Source organism: Drosophila gunungcola, unplaced genomic scaffold, assembly GCF_025200985.1.
Source record: "Drosophila gunungcola strain Sukarami unplaced genomic scaffold, Dgunungcola_SK_2 000089F, whole genome shotgun sequence".
In the NCBI taxonomy this organism is placed as follows: Eukaryota; Metazoa; Arthropoda; class Insecta; order Diptera; family Drosophilidae; genus Drosophila; species Drosophila gunungcola.
Genome location: NW_026453251.1, coordinates 189,655 through 202,372, shown reverse-complemented (window position 1 = coordinate 202,372; position 12,718 = coordinate 189,655).

The following is a 12,718-nucleotide window of genomic DNA, read 5'->3' as shown; positions in this document are numbered from 1 at the left end:
TTTTCACTAAAGTAAAAGAACATCGAAAGGTACGTGGGTAATAGCCAGATTCCATTGCCGCATTAGTAGATATTTTAAATGTGCCTGATTCCATTGGCGCATAGTATTTAGCTAATGTTACTCCGACATGTGAGTGGCACGAACAGCTGATCCAGCTTGTTCACTTTGGAATTGTCGCAAATCAAAACGAAATTATTTTAATATTATGAATTTGACCAAGTTCTCGGATATCTTTAAAGCTCAAATGGACATCCACAATGCTATCGAGGCATTTAACAACTTGGACGACAACGAAGGGGTGCTGACGGTGTTGTTTGACGTGTTTGCAAAGGAGACGGCCACAGTTTCTAGACAAGAGCAAGGATCCCTGTATATGTGGGAGTTTTTTCCTGACAGAGATCGAGCAATAATGCGTTTGCTGTTTTCAGTCATTTTTTTCAAAATAAATCTTAAATTCGAAAGAATTCCAAATTTGCGCCAACCTTGCAAATAAAAGCCAGCTGTTGTAAAAATAGCACTAACGAAATATCGGTATTTTAATATCGAAGTGTATTAAGATATTTTTAGATATTAAGCTGACGGTTTAGAAAACGGCGGTGGATCTCTATAGCGTATTTCCACTGAGATCCATTCATTCTCGACCATCCTTTGAAGTGATAATCCATAAGGTTTTGCCGTTCCAAAAACTTTCCATTTAGTCCGCCGTAAAATTTGACGGACTAATTTATGCGTTAATTAGCCGATGTTTCTGCGGTGCAACTTCATTCCACGTAATCAATCCCTGAAAAACCGTTGGGATTTTGGAAAAAAAAGTGTAACTCCGGTTTCCACAGAGCATATCAACCTTCCGCCATCCGACTTCAGGTGATCTTAACAGCTGTAGCTCATGAAAACATAAACAAAGATGGTTGACCTGTTGACTTTGTTTACGTTTTGACGAGCCACAGCTGTTCAGATCAGCTGACATCGAAAGGTGGAAGGTGGATGTGGAAATAGGAGTTTCACATTTGTCGAAAATTCCAACCGTTTCCAACGGATGGACTGTGTGGAAAGAGGTCATTAGTCATGGAGAATTTGTTATTGTTTTGCTCCACCATTACAAGAATTCAAATATGTAACACTAAGGGAGACCCTTATAGCCTATTTCCACAGAGATCCATGACTAAAATTGCATTCTTAACTTTATGATAATTATAAGACACTTTTGGTTTTTTTTTTGGTTCCGATAAGGGAAATAAGAAACTGTTATTATAATTATATTACTTTTATGAAAAAACAAAATTTAAATAGTTTATTGCAGAACCTTCTATTTCAAATAATCATGGCTCTATTCAGACAAAATAGCGGCTTAAAGTCCTGAACGCACTCATACTTGGCATTATCTTTATAAACTCGCCTTGCTGGTACTCCCCAAAAGTTTTCTTTAGGGTTGAGATCCGAAGAGCACGCTGGCCAGTCCATAACTTCGACGGAACAATCTCGCAAAAATTGTGAGGTTTGACGACTCGTATGGATTCGGGCATTATCCTGCATAAATATATGTGGCTTTTCCCGATTTTCCATATGGAAGCAGGTTATTGTTCAGTACCCGTATGTACTCACTGCTGTCCATCCTGGAGCTTGTGAAATGAAAATTAAAAGTTCCAAGCTTATTAAAAGCGTCCCAAATTTCTCCTTGAAAAAGAAGCCCTTATTCTTCCTCAAATCTCTCCAATAATTTCTAAATTCATCTGGTCCATCGAGATTACATATTTTTTCATCCGAAAAAATTATCCTTTATAAAAAAAAAATTTAAAGGGTAATATTATAGATCTATGTTAAATTGAACTTACCGAGTCGCAGTTAGTATATAAATTGCGTTTATCAAAATTAATTCGAGCCTTATTATGACACTTAGTAATCTGAGATATTTTTTTAAATACCTCTGACAATATGTACCGAGTTTTTTAGAGTCCTCCACACAGTTATTTGAGAAACTTTTCGACTGCTGAGAGCAGTTAGCTGGCATCACGACGCGCTAGAATTACTGGCTTTATGTAATAAACGCCTTATATTGCGGTCAGAAAGTATTGGTTATCGACTAGTGCTTCGTTTTTTACCATAACTGTCTGGATTCCTGAAAAAATTTGTAATAACGCTTCGACTTCTACCACTATTTCTAGATTTTTGGCTCAAATTAAAACCGAGCCGAGAATAGGCCAGAATTGCCCATTTTCTTGGTCTGTCAAGTGCGTAGAGCGTATGCAAAAGTATTAAATTTTATTAACAACCCAATTTTAAGATAAAACAAAATCAACGCGGTTACGGCAACTTTAATTTTTGTAATGTGTCTTATAATTGTGTTAAGGCGAAACTAGGATATTTTCGTTAGCTTAATTTGAAATGTAACGGTTCGCTTCAAAGCTAAAAATAAAAAGTAACGGTATGTTATCGACTAGCACTTCATTCACTTTCGTCATACATTTTTGTTTAGCCTCTAGTTTAAGGAGTCAACCATTTTTCGGGATTTCAATAAGCATTTTGTAGATGTCTTATAATTGCGATATGAACTGTATATATAAAGTTACATATCCACATCTACACATACACCCATATGCATACCCAGTCGGAAGTTAGAAAACGCGTTCCAAAAAAAATTTTATTTCTCAAGAGTTTTTGTAAAATCGTCCCCTCTACTATAATGCAGAAAAAAACCTTCTTTTGCAATGTAAACAAAAAGCTGAAACCCGAACGCTGCCGATCGTCCAATACTTTTGAGTTCGCGTTTTTAATCGAAAACCTCGTCTTGTTTCGGAATGGACAAAAAAATGGGAAACCAATTTAATATATTTTTCTTAATGAACAGCAGCGGCGTAAATATATTCACTTTTTATCTTTAAAAAATATCTGAACGATCTGTTATGTTGGCGGTAAATGATTTGTTAAAATTTTCCTTAAATTAATTCTGTTAAAAATATAAATATTTAATTTTATTAATAATAATATTGAACATATTTTATATTATATTAGAAAATTATTCATTTGAAGCAGTTTTTTATATATTTTAATTTTAGGTAATAATATATAAGTTAACTAAGTAAGCCGGGCGACGGCAATGACCGATCGTCCGAAGGCTCGCTCCGGCCAAATTGCTGACACAGCGTCTGGCCGGAAGCTCGTGCATAGCCGGCAAGCACTGCCCATTGGAGTGGCCGCTATGAGTCTCTTTTGTGTAGCTTTAAGTTTTAGTTTAGATTTGACTTCAGGCAAATAAAGAGCCGCTGCTCATACAATATAACTCCGACAACCGTCGTTAAATCTTTATCATTTGAAAACTGTCTGAGTCTCTAGGCCAGCAGTTAAAGAAGGGCAGTCACCCTTCCTCCATAATCATCGTAACTCATCCTGAGGATTATTCGGCCAGCCGGCCTACAAAGATAGCGGCAAGTCTTACTCCCCGCCCTCCGTGGATCATCTGCAACTGCGAGGGACCACCTAAGGGAACTTCTATTGCCGACGGCAATTCACCGTTGGAAAGCCATCTATATTAATTGTACTACGTGGATCATCTGCAACTGCGAGGGACCACCTGAAGGAGCATCTATTGACGACGACAGCACACCGTTGCGATACTAAAAGATTAATTGGCGCCCACCGTAAATTACCCATTGTTATAAAATTGGGGAACCATGTAAGTGAGCACCTCCATACATATATTTTCCCAATCTGCATTTGTAAAACATTCAAACACACTGCCAGAATACTTTCTGCAGCTCCACATTAATGGTTTCGTGTTAACATTTTAATAAATTAGCATACTAACTAGTTGATTGACAGTTTAATTTGTGTAATTACACGCATATCATAAATGTTTATTATGTTTGTTTATTGTTTGCATAATTATTTTAAATAAATATCCCAAGGCCAAAATATTACCGATATTACGGCCATACATAAAATTATAAACATCATACACCTTAGGCGCAAAGGCGCTGCTGGAAAATAAATAAATTGTGCATTTATTGAATTAATTTTCTTGGCGACGGAAACTGTCTCATATAAATTATAGGATTTAATTCAGCCCTTTTGTGTCATTGTTTTTTTGCTTATACCTAAAAATTCTGTGTATTAGCTTTGCAACAATCTTGGGATCTTTTTACTGCTTCCTCGACCCGCTCCGGTCCGCGAACCCGACACCGCTCATTCGCGTTTTGACTCTGTTAGCTTCGCCTCTTTGTTTATCATAGCGACAGCTCAGCCGCCACGGTCCCGTTTGAATTTTGTTTATAGCTGCTTAGGCATGCAACTCTTGGGTAATGGAATTTAGCATTGCTATCCATGTCGTTCCTAAGTTATAGGGATCCAAGACAACATAGCGACTCAGAGTCAGACTCGGAGAGGCTCCCTATTACTTCTACACCGAGGCAGGCGGCTACCGGTGCCGATCCCAATACAAACATGGCCATAAACGCAGATCAACTCCAAGCTGTCATCCAGGCGGCCATCGCCAATGCCCTCATAGAAAAGGCTGGTGAGGACCAGCGCAGGGAAAATGAAATGCGCAAAACCATAGAAAACTTAGCTAAGCAGGTGGCAGAGACGCGGGTATCACCCGCTCAAATCGGAACCCCCCAAATAAAAATTTACGAACCCATTGACATTAAAAACAATGTGCAATGCAACGAGCCCCTTGACGCCGTCAAATGCCTTCCCGAATTTACGGGGGCACAAGAAACATATGTCTCTTGGCGGCAAGCGGCAGTAGCCGCATATTATATATTTAAAAATTACATAGATAGCTCACGCCACTATCAGGCGGTTGTAATTATTAGGAGTAAAATAAGAGGCCCTGCCGATGCAGTGCTATCCTCGTTTGGCACTGTATTGAATTTCGATGCAATCATAGACCGCCTCGATTTCACATACAGTGACAAACGTCAGATTCACGTCATCGAGCAGGAGATGGGCACCCTTAGACAGGGAAGCCTCACTCTCCTACAATACTATGACGAGGTTGAGAAAAAGCTCACCTTGCTCACAAATAAAGCCACCATGTCGTACGAAGCATCGGCGGCCAGAATTCTATGCGAAAAATTCCGAGGTGACGCGCTCCGTATATTTATTTCGGGCCTCAAGCGCAGTCTCTCCGATGTCCTTTTCTCGGCAAAGCCGAAAGATATGCCAACTGCATTGGCATTGGCTCAAGAGGTGGAATCAAACCACGAAAGATACACTTTCGCAACATCGTTTGCAAAGAGCCTAGAAGATAGGGATAGAAAGCAATTTCCAAAGGCGCAAGATCGCCAACAAAATTCCTATCAAGCGCACCCTCAAGAAAGCGCGGGCAAAAACCCACACTTCACTAAGCAGCACAAGGCTCAAGTGCACTCCGCTCCGCACAACGACAGGCGTCATGAAAACACGCCAGAGCCCATGGAGGTTGACCCTTCAATGTCTAGGATGCTCAAGCCATCTCAAGCTCCGGCTTATCAAAACAGAAAGCCGGCCGAGTCCGGTCGATCCGGCCCACATAAGAGGCAGAGGGTCAACCACATCGCGCAAGGCGCGGGCGAAATTAATGAACAATACACTGCAGCAGCTTCAAGCGCGGCCCAGGAAATCAATGACGACGCCATTCATGAATATGATTCGGACGCCATTAATTTTTTAGGGGAAAGTCCCTGCTACCTGTCATCAGACGAAGAGTAGCGGGGATAGATATGAAGCTTTTGGTAGACACGGGCGCGGCAAAAAATTTCATCCGTCCATACGAAGGGTTGAAAGGCGTCCGCCCAGTAGAATCGCCATTTACGATACATTCTATCCATGGCGTCACCACCATCACTAAAAAGTGCTTTGTCTCTCTATTTAACTTGAAGGCCACGTTCTTCATATTACCAGATTTGTCTTCCTTCGATGCCATAATTGGCCTTGACCTGTTAAAACAGGCAGGGGCATCGCTGTGTCTAGCTTCCGGCTACCTCAAATGGGGCTCCGAAGCAGAAAAATTGGAATTCCAATCGTGCCCCGACGTCAATTTTACCAACATTGATTTTTCGGACGCACCGCCTCTAGCTAGAGAGGCCTTTATCAAAATGCTTGGCGAACAAAAAAAAGCCTTTGCAAACCCCAACGAGGCCCTACCCTACAACACGTCGGTGGTAGCTACCATCAGGACGGTTAGTGACGAGCCCATTTATGCCAAACTTTACCCATACCCAATGGGGGCAGCGGATTTCGTCAATGGCGAAATCCAAGAGTTGCTAAAAAATGGCATAATACAAAAGTCAAAGTCCCCCTACAATAACCCAATATGGGTAGTAGACAAAAAGGGCACTGACGAAGCGGGCAACCGCAAGATGCGGCTCGTATTAGACTTTCGCAAATTAAACGAGAGGACAATACCTGATCGCTATCCCATGCCGAATATCTCTGTGATACTAGGGAATTTAGGCAAAGCCAAATACTTCACAACGCTTGATTTGAAGTCGGGCTACCATCAGATCAATCTGGCAGAGCGTGACCGTGAAAAAACTTCCTTTTCCGTTAACGGAGGAAAATACGAGTTTCGCCGGCTACCGTTCGGTTTGAAGAATGCGGCCAGCATCTTCCAAAGAACCATCGACGACATACTGCGAGAGCACGTTGGCAAATTTTGCTATGTCTATGTTGATGATGTCATCGTTTTCTCAGAAGACGCAAACGCCCACATTCGGCACGTAAATTGGGTTCTTAAGAGCCTGCACGACGCCAACATGAGGGTGTCAACGCAAAAATCGCGTTTTTTTTAAAAAAAGCGTTAGCTTTTTGGGCTTTATCGTCACCAACAATGGTGCCACAACTGACCCAGAAAAAATCAAGGCCATTCAGGAATTCCCCGAACCCAAAAATGTATTCGAGGTGAGATCATTCCTTGGCCTGGCCAGTTATTACCGATGCTTCATCAAAGATTTTGCATCAATAGCTAGGCCCGTCTCTGATATCCTTAAAGGAGAGAATGGAAGTGTCAGCAGGCACAGATCCAGAAATATGCAGGTGCAATTTAGCGAGCAGCAACGACTTGCTTTCCGAAAATTGCGTAACATTCTGGCTTCGGAGAATGTCATCCTCAGATATCCTGATTACAAGAAGACATTCGATCTAACGACGGATGCCTCGGCAACTGGCATAGGCGCAGTACTATCCCAGGAGGGAAGACCCATAACTATGATATCTAGGACCCTAAAGGACCGAGAGGTTAACTACGCTACTAACGAGCGTGAGCTGTTAGCCATAGTTTGGGCGCTAGCCAAATTACGCCATTACTTATATGCAGTAAAAGATATAAATATCTATACTGATCACCAACCATTGACATTCGCAGTGTCGGAGTCCAATCCGAATGCGAAAATCAAACGATGGAAAGCTCGCATCGACGAGTCCGGCGCTAAAATGTTTTATAAGCCCGGCAAAGAGAATCTCGTCGCGGATGCCCTCTCCAGACAGCAACTTAACGTTGTGGAGGCGGAGGAAGCTTACTCGTGTGCGGCCACTATCCACAGCGAAGTGTCGCTAACACACACCATCGAAACCACGGATAAGCCTTTGAATTGCTTTCAGAACCAGATAACTCTGGGAGAAGCTCGCTTTCCGTCTAAACGCAGCTTCGTGCTCTTCGGAAACAAGAGACGGCATGATATTGACTTCACATGCAAGGAATCACTGCTTGAGGAGCTTGCGGACATTATAGTCCCCAAAGGCGTTAACGCCATTCATTGCGATCTGCACACGCTGGCAATGATACAGGACGAATTGATCCGGCAATTCCCAGCCACCAAGTTCTGGCACTGCAAGAACCGTGTCACAGATATTTTCGCAGTCGCTGAGAGACGAGAAGTCCTCACCACTGAGCATAATAGGGCTCACAGATCCGCACAGGAGAATGTCAAGCAGGTACTTTCGGAATACTATTTCCCAAAAATGGCCAAGTTAGCGAATGAAATTGTCACTAACTGCAAAACCTGCGCTAAAGCAAAATATGACAGGCATCCTAGAAAACACGAACTCGGCGAAACGCCAGTCCCGTCTCATGTGGGAGAAATGCTACACATAGACATTTTCTCCACTGATAAGAAATACTTCCTCACATGCATTGACAAATTTTCCAAATTTGCAATGGTCCAACCAATTCCCTCTAGAACCATAGAGGACCTCAAACCGGCTTTACTACAACTCCTTAACGTTTTTCCTAAAGCCAGAGTCATTTACTGCGACAATGAACCCTCATTGAACTCGCACACCATTCGGACCATGCTAGAGAATCACTTCGGAGTTAGCATCTCAAATGCACCGCCACTCCACAGCGTCTCGAACGGACAAGTGGAGCGATTCCACAGCACTCTAGTGGAGCTTGCCAGATGCCTCAAAATCGACAAAGGCATCAGCGACACTGTAGAGTTGATCTTACTGGCCACGTCTAAGTATAACAAATCTATCCATTCGGTTATCGATAAGAGACCGGCCGACGTGGTAGTCACACAATGTGACCCGCAATGCGATATACAGGATAGGATTAGGCGTGCCCAGGATAAGTTGAGAAGCAGGGAAAATGCATCCCGACAGAACAGAGTGTTCAATGTCGGCGACAAAGTCCTAGTGAAATCCAACAGGAGACTAGGCAACAAGCTTTCACCGTTATGCGAAGAGAAAACTGTGGAAGCGGACATGGGGACCACAGTCCTCATTAAGGGGAGGGTGGTCCACAAGGACAACCTTAAGTAGGCGAAACACAAGCACGTTGTCATTCGCCTAATAATTTTTACAATTTTTTTACATTTTTTATCTCTAGCCACTTGGCATAGGTTTTTATTTGATAATTTTTTATTATGCTTAAATTCGTCATGCTTTGGTGGAGGGCTACCCCGCTAGTTTATAAAACACTACAACAAATCCAAAATTACAGGTTCAAGCTCATACCTCTGCTATTCCTTTTTGCCCTGACATCGGCGCACGTCATGGACTACTCGCAAGCCAAATACATTCCCGTCATTGACGGACGGATTTTGGTATGGGAAGAATTCGCATCCTTGAGGCACTCAGCGAATCTCTCGGAGTATAGGCGCGTGGTGGAGGAAACTGGCGGCATGATTAACATGTTTCCCCAGTCACACATGCAGAAGCTCTTGAGCGTAGATGTCGCTCACCTGCGTGACCTGCTCGAGTCACTGAGCATCCACCACAGAGTAGCCAGGAGTTTAGACTTCTTGGGAGCGGCGTTAAAAGTAGTGGCGGGAACGCCAGACGCGGAGGACTTCGAAAAAATTAAATTCAACGAATTTCAATTAAATAATGCAAACAATAGGCAAATTAGTATCAATAACAAAGTACAGGAACAAATCAATAAAATTTCCGCCATTGTCAATCAACTCTTGAGGTCAGCTAAAGAGTCCCAAGTCGACACGGGACATCTTTTTGAGATGTTATTAACTCGAAATAGAATGATCACAATGGAGTTGCAGAACCTCATACTTGCAATAGCTCTTGCAAAAGTTAGCATAGTTAGCCCTAGCATATTAGATCATGCAGACCTGGAAAGTGTATGGATGGAAGAGCCCACCGGGACTGCCATCAAAGATGTTTTGTCCGTTGCGTCCGTAAAAATTTTGCAATCCACTAACATTTTGCATTTTATAATTAAGTTTCCTAAAATTAAATTAGAATGTATTAAAATCACCGTTTTCCCCGTGTCACATCACGACACAATGCTCAGGCTGGAGGACAAGGTAATAGCGGATTGTAATGGAGAAATCCTCACGGTAAAAAATTGCTCCATAACACCGGGAGCCACATTTTGCCAACTGGCGCTAAGAAGGTCATGCGCCCAGGAGCTCCACGCTGGAGGCACAGCACATTGCGGCATCCAACACAGTGATTTACATCCCGTCACCTACGTAGATGAAGGCATCCTAATTGTGAACGATCGTCCGGCTCGCGTAAGGGTGGACAATGGCACTTACGTCCATATACGAGGCACACACCTCATCACTTTCACTGAAAGCGCCACGGTTAACGAAACCCGATATGTCAATCATGACGTAGCCCAGAAAAGGGTACCAGGAGTGGCTAGCTCGCCTATCCTGAACATCACCCTGGAGCACAACACACTTAGCCTTCCGTACCTTCACCGCTTGAGTGAGCGTAACCTGGAACACATTAAGAAGTTCGGGGAAGATATCAACGGCTATCGTTCACACCAGATATTGCTGATCGTGGGAGCGATCTGCTGCGCGTTGATCTGCATCGGCCTCACTTATCAGCGAGTCACCCAGGCCAGGAGATCCACGGCCCAACTAAAGGAGGTGATCGCCAAAATAGGGTCGGCCGAGGGCGGCCTTAATTCTGAGGGGGGAGTAGTTAACTAAGTAAGCCGGGCGACGGCAATGACCGATCGTCCGAAGGCTCGCTCCGGCCAAATTGCTGACACAGCGTCTGGCCGGAAGCTCGTGCATAGCCGGCAAGCACTGCCCATTGGAGTGGCCGCTATGAGTCTCTTTTGTGTAGCTTTAAGTTTTAGTTTAGATTTGACTTCAGGCAAATAAAGAGCCGCTGCTCATACAATATAACTCCGACAACCGTCGTTAAATCTTTATCATTTGAAAACTGTCTGAGTCTCTAGGCCAGCAGTTAAAGAAGGGCAGTCACCCTTCCTCCATAATCATCGTAACTCATCCTGAGGATTATTCGGCCAGCCGGCCTACAAAGATAGCGGCAAGTCTTACTCCCCGCCCTCCGTGGATCATCTGCAACTGCGAGGGACCACCTAAGGGAACTTCTATTGCCGACGGCAATTCACCGTTGGAAAGCCATCTATATTAATTGTACTACGTGGATCATCTGCAACTGCGAGGGACCACCTGAAGGAGCATCTATTGACGACGACAGCACACCGTTGCGATACTAAAAGATTAATTTATACACGATTACATGATTTCTTTTCAAAGCGTGATTTTTTTTAGATTATTATTTTACATTTGACGGCGCTATACTTTCCTCCGCCACTGTAATCACAAGCAGTAACCCAACAAATCGGTACTCGTGGAAGCAAACGACAAGAAGAAAAGGGAAAATGAAAGAAAGTGCGCGGTCTTTTTTGTTTTTTTGCATTTCTCGCCACTTGCATTTTGATTTTCAACTGAAATAGCTGGTGCCTCTGTGATTTGTGAAATTAATATATTCTTTTTTAATTTAATTTTTTAGTAGGTATAGTGTTGATATAAACAAACTAAAAAGAAAAAGGAGTTCCAATACTGTTAATAAAATAACATGAACGAAACACTGGATTAATTTAAACAATATGTAATGTGTACCTGTTCCAAAAAATTATTCAATTTAAAAAAACACTTATTAACAATCTCATATACAGTGTACGGTCATAACAAATACTACTATTGTGAACGAAAAAGCATGAACCAAAACTGTGCCAAAAAAATATTCAATTTATAAACACTTATTAACAGACTTAAAAACAGTTTACGGTCAGAACAAATGTAAGCAAATTGTTCTTTAAACCGTGTTTGGCTGTTAATCAAACAAATAAAAATAAATATTTTTTTTGAGCGTACACTACAATAAGATTTGAATTTTATTTCATAATAAAAACATATACATAACTTGTGTGAATTTTACTAATTCGTTTTAAATATTATTTTCGTTTAACTCCAGAAATACAACATATTTCAAAACAGAAGGTAATTTATATATATAATTCATAAATTTAAATTTTGTGTTTTGTGAACTCGTTTCGTTTATTTGTGTGCTCTCTTTATTCTCTCTTACTTTTCCTTCAGTCTTATGTGGACTTACATCTACACCTTTATTTTTCAGATTGCTATATTCCAAACTCTTTTGAAGGTCAATCTGCCCAAGAATATTAGTAAGGTATTGAGTCCCAGTTTAATAATAGAGGTAAGCTACGGAGGTACTAGGGACAAAGAAGGTTTTGCGTCCTAAAGAAGGTTTAAAAATAACATTATTCGGTGAGGATTTTACAAACTTACAATCATATATTAAAAAAATTACATATTTCCTTATTTGCGATATCGTTTAATTTGTGCTCAATCAAATGTCCAATTTTTTAATTTTTTATGCATTTATTTAAACATATTGTGTTAAATGGAATTTGGAATTAATATGTTTTCAGAGTCTCAAAGGAGAGACGGCTACCTATTCACCGACCACATCAAAGAGCTTCGACTGGCTTTTACTAGGGCTAAGAATAAAACTTATAAGGCTAAAAGTATGTCCAAAAAGATGAGAGAGAAAGAAAACGACCCGGAAAAAAACAATACATTTAAAAGCAAATGTTTATATAAAAAAATTTAATTAAATAAAAATTGAAATTAAAAAATAGAACGCTTCCCAATAGCGATTTTGGGAACGATAACATTTGCATTCATAGGTACGACTATTAGAAGGCATGTTTTGAAATCATTCTAAATGAGTTCTTGTGTGTATTCACTCTTTAGATGTGTTACGCAATGCTTGCTTTGGAAGCAGTCCAGAAAGGTTCCCGAGGAGCGTTTTCGAAGTTGAAACTACCTTCCATAGGAACGTATTAAGATTCGTTCTTATGCCCTCTTTCCAAAACAGTCCACCCATTGGAAACGGTTGGAATTTTCAACAAATTTGAAACTCCGGTTTCCACAGTGCATATCCACCTTCCACCCTCCGATTTCAGCTGATCTTAACAGCTATAGCTCAT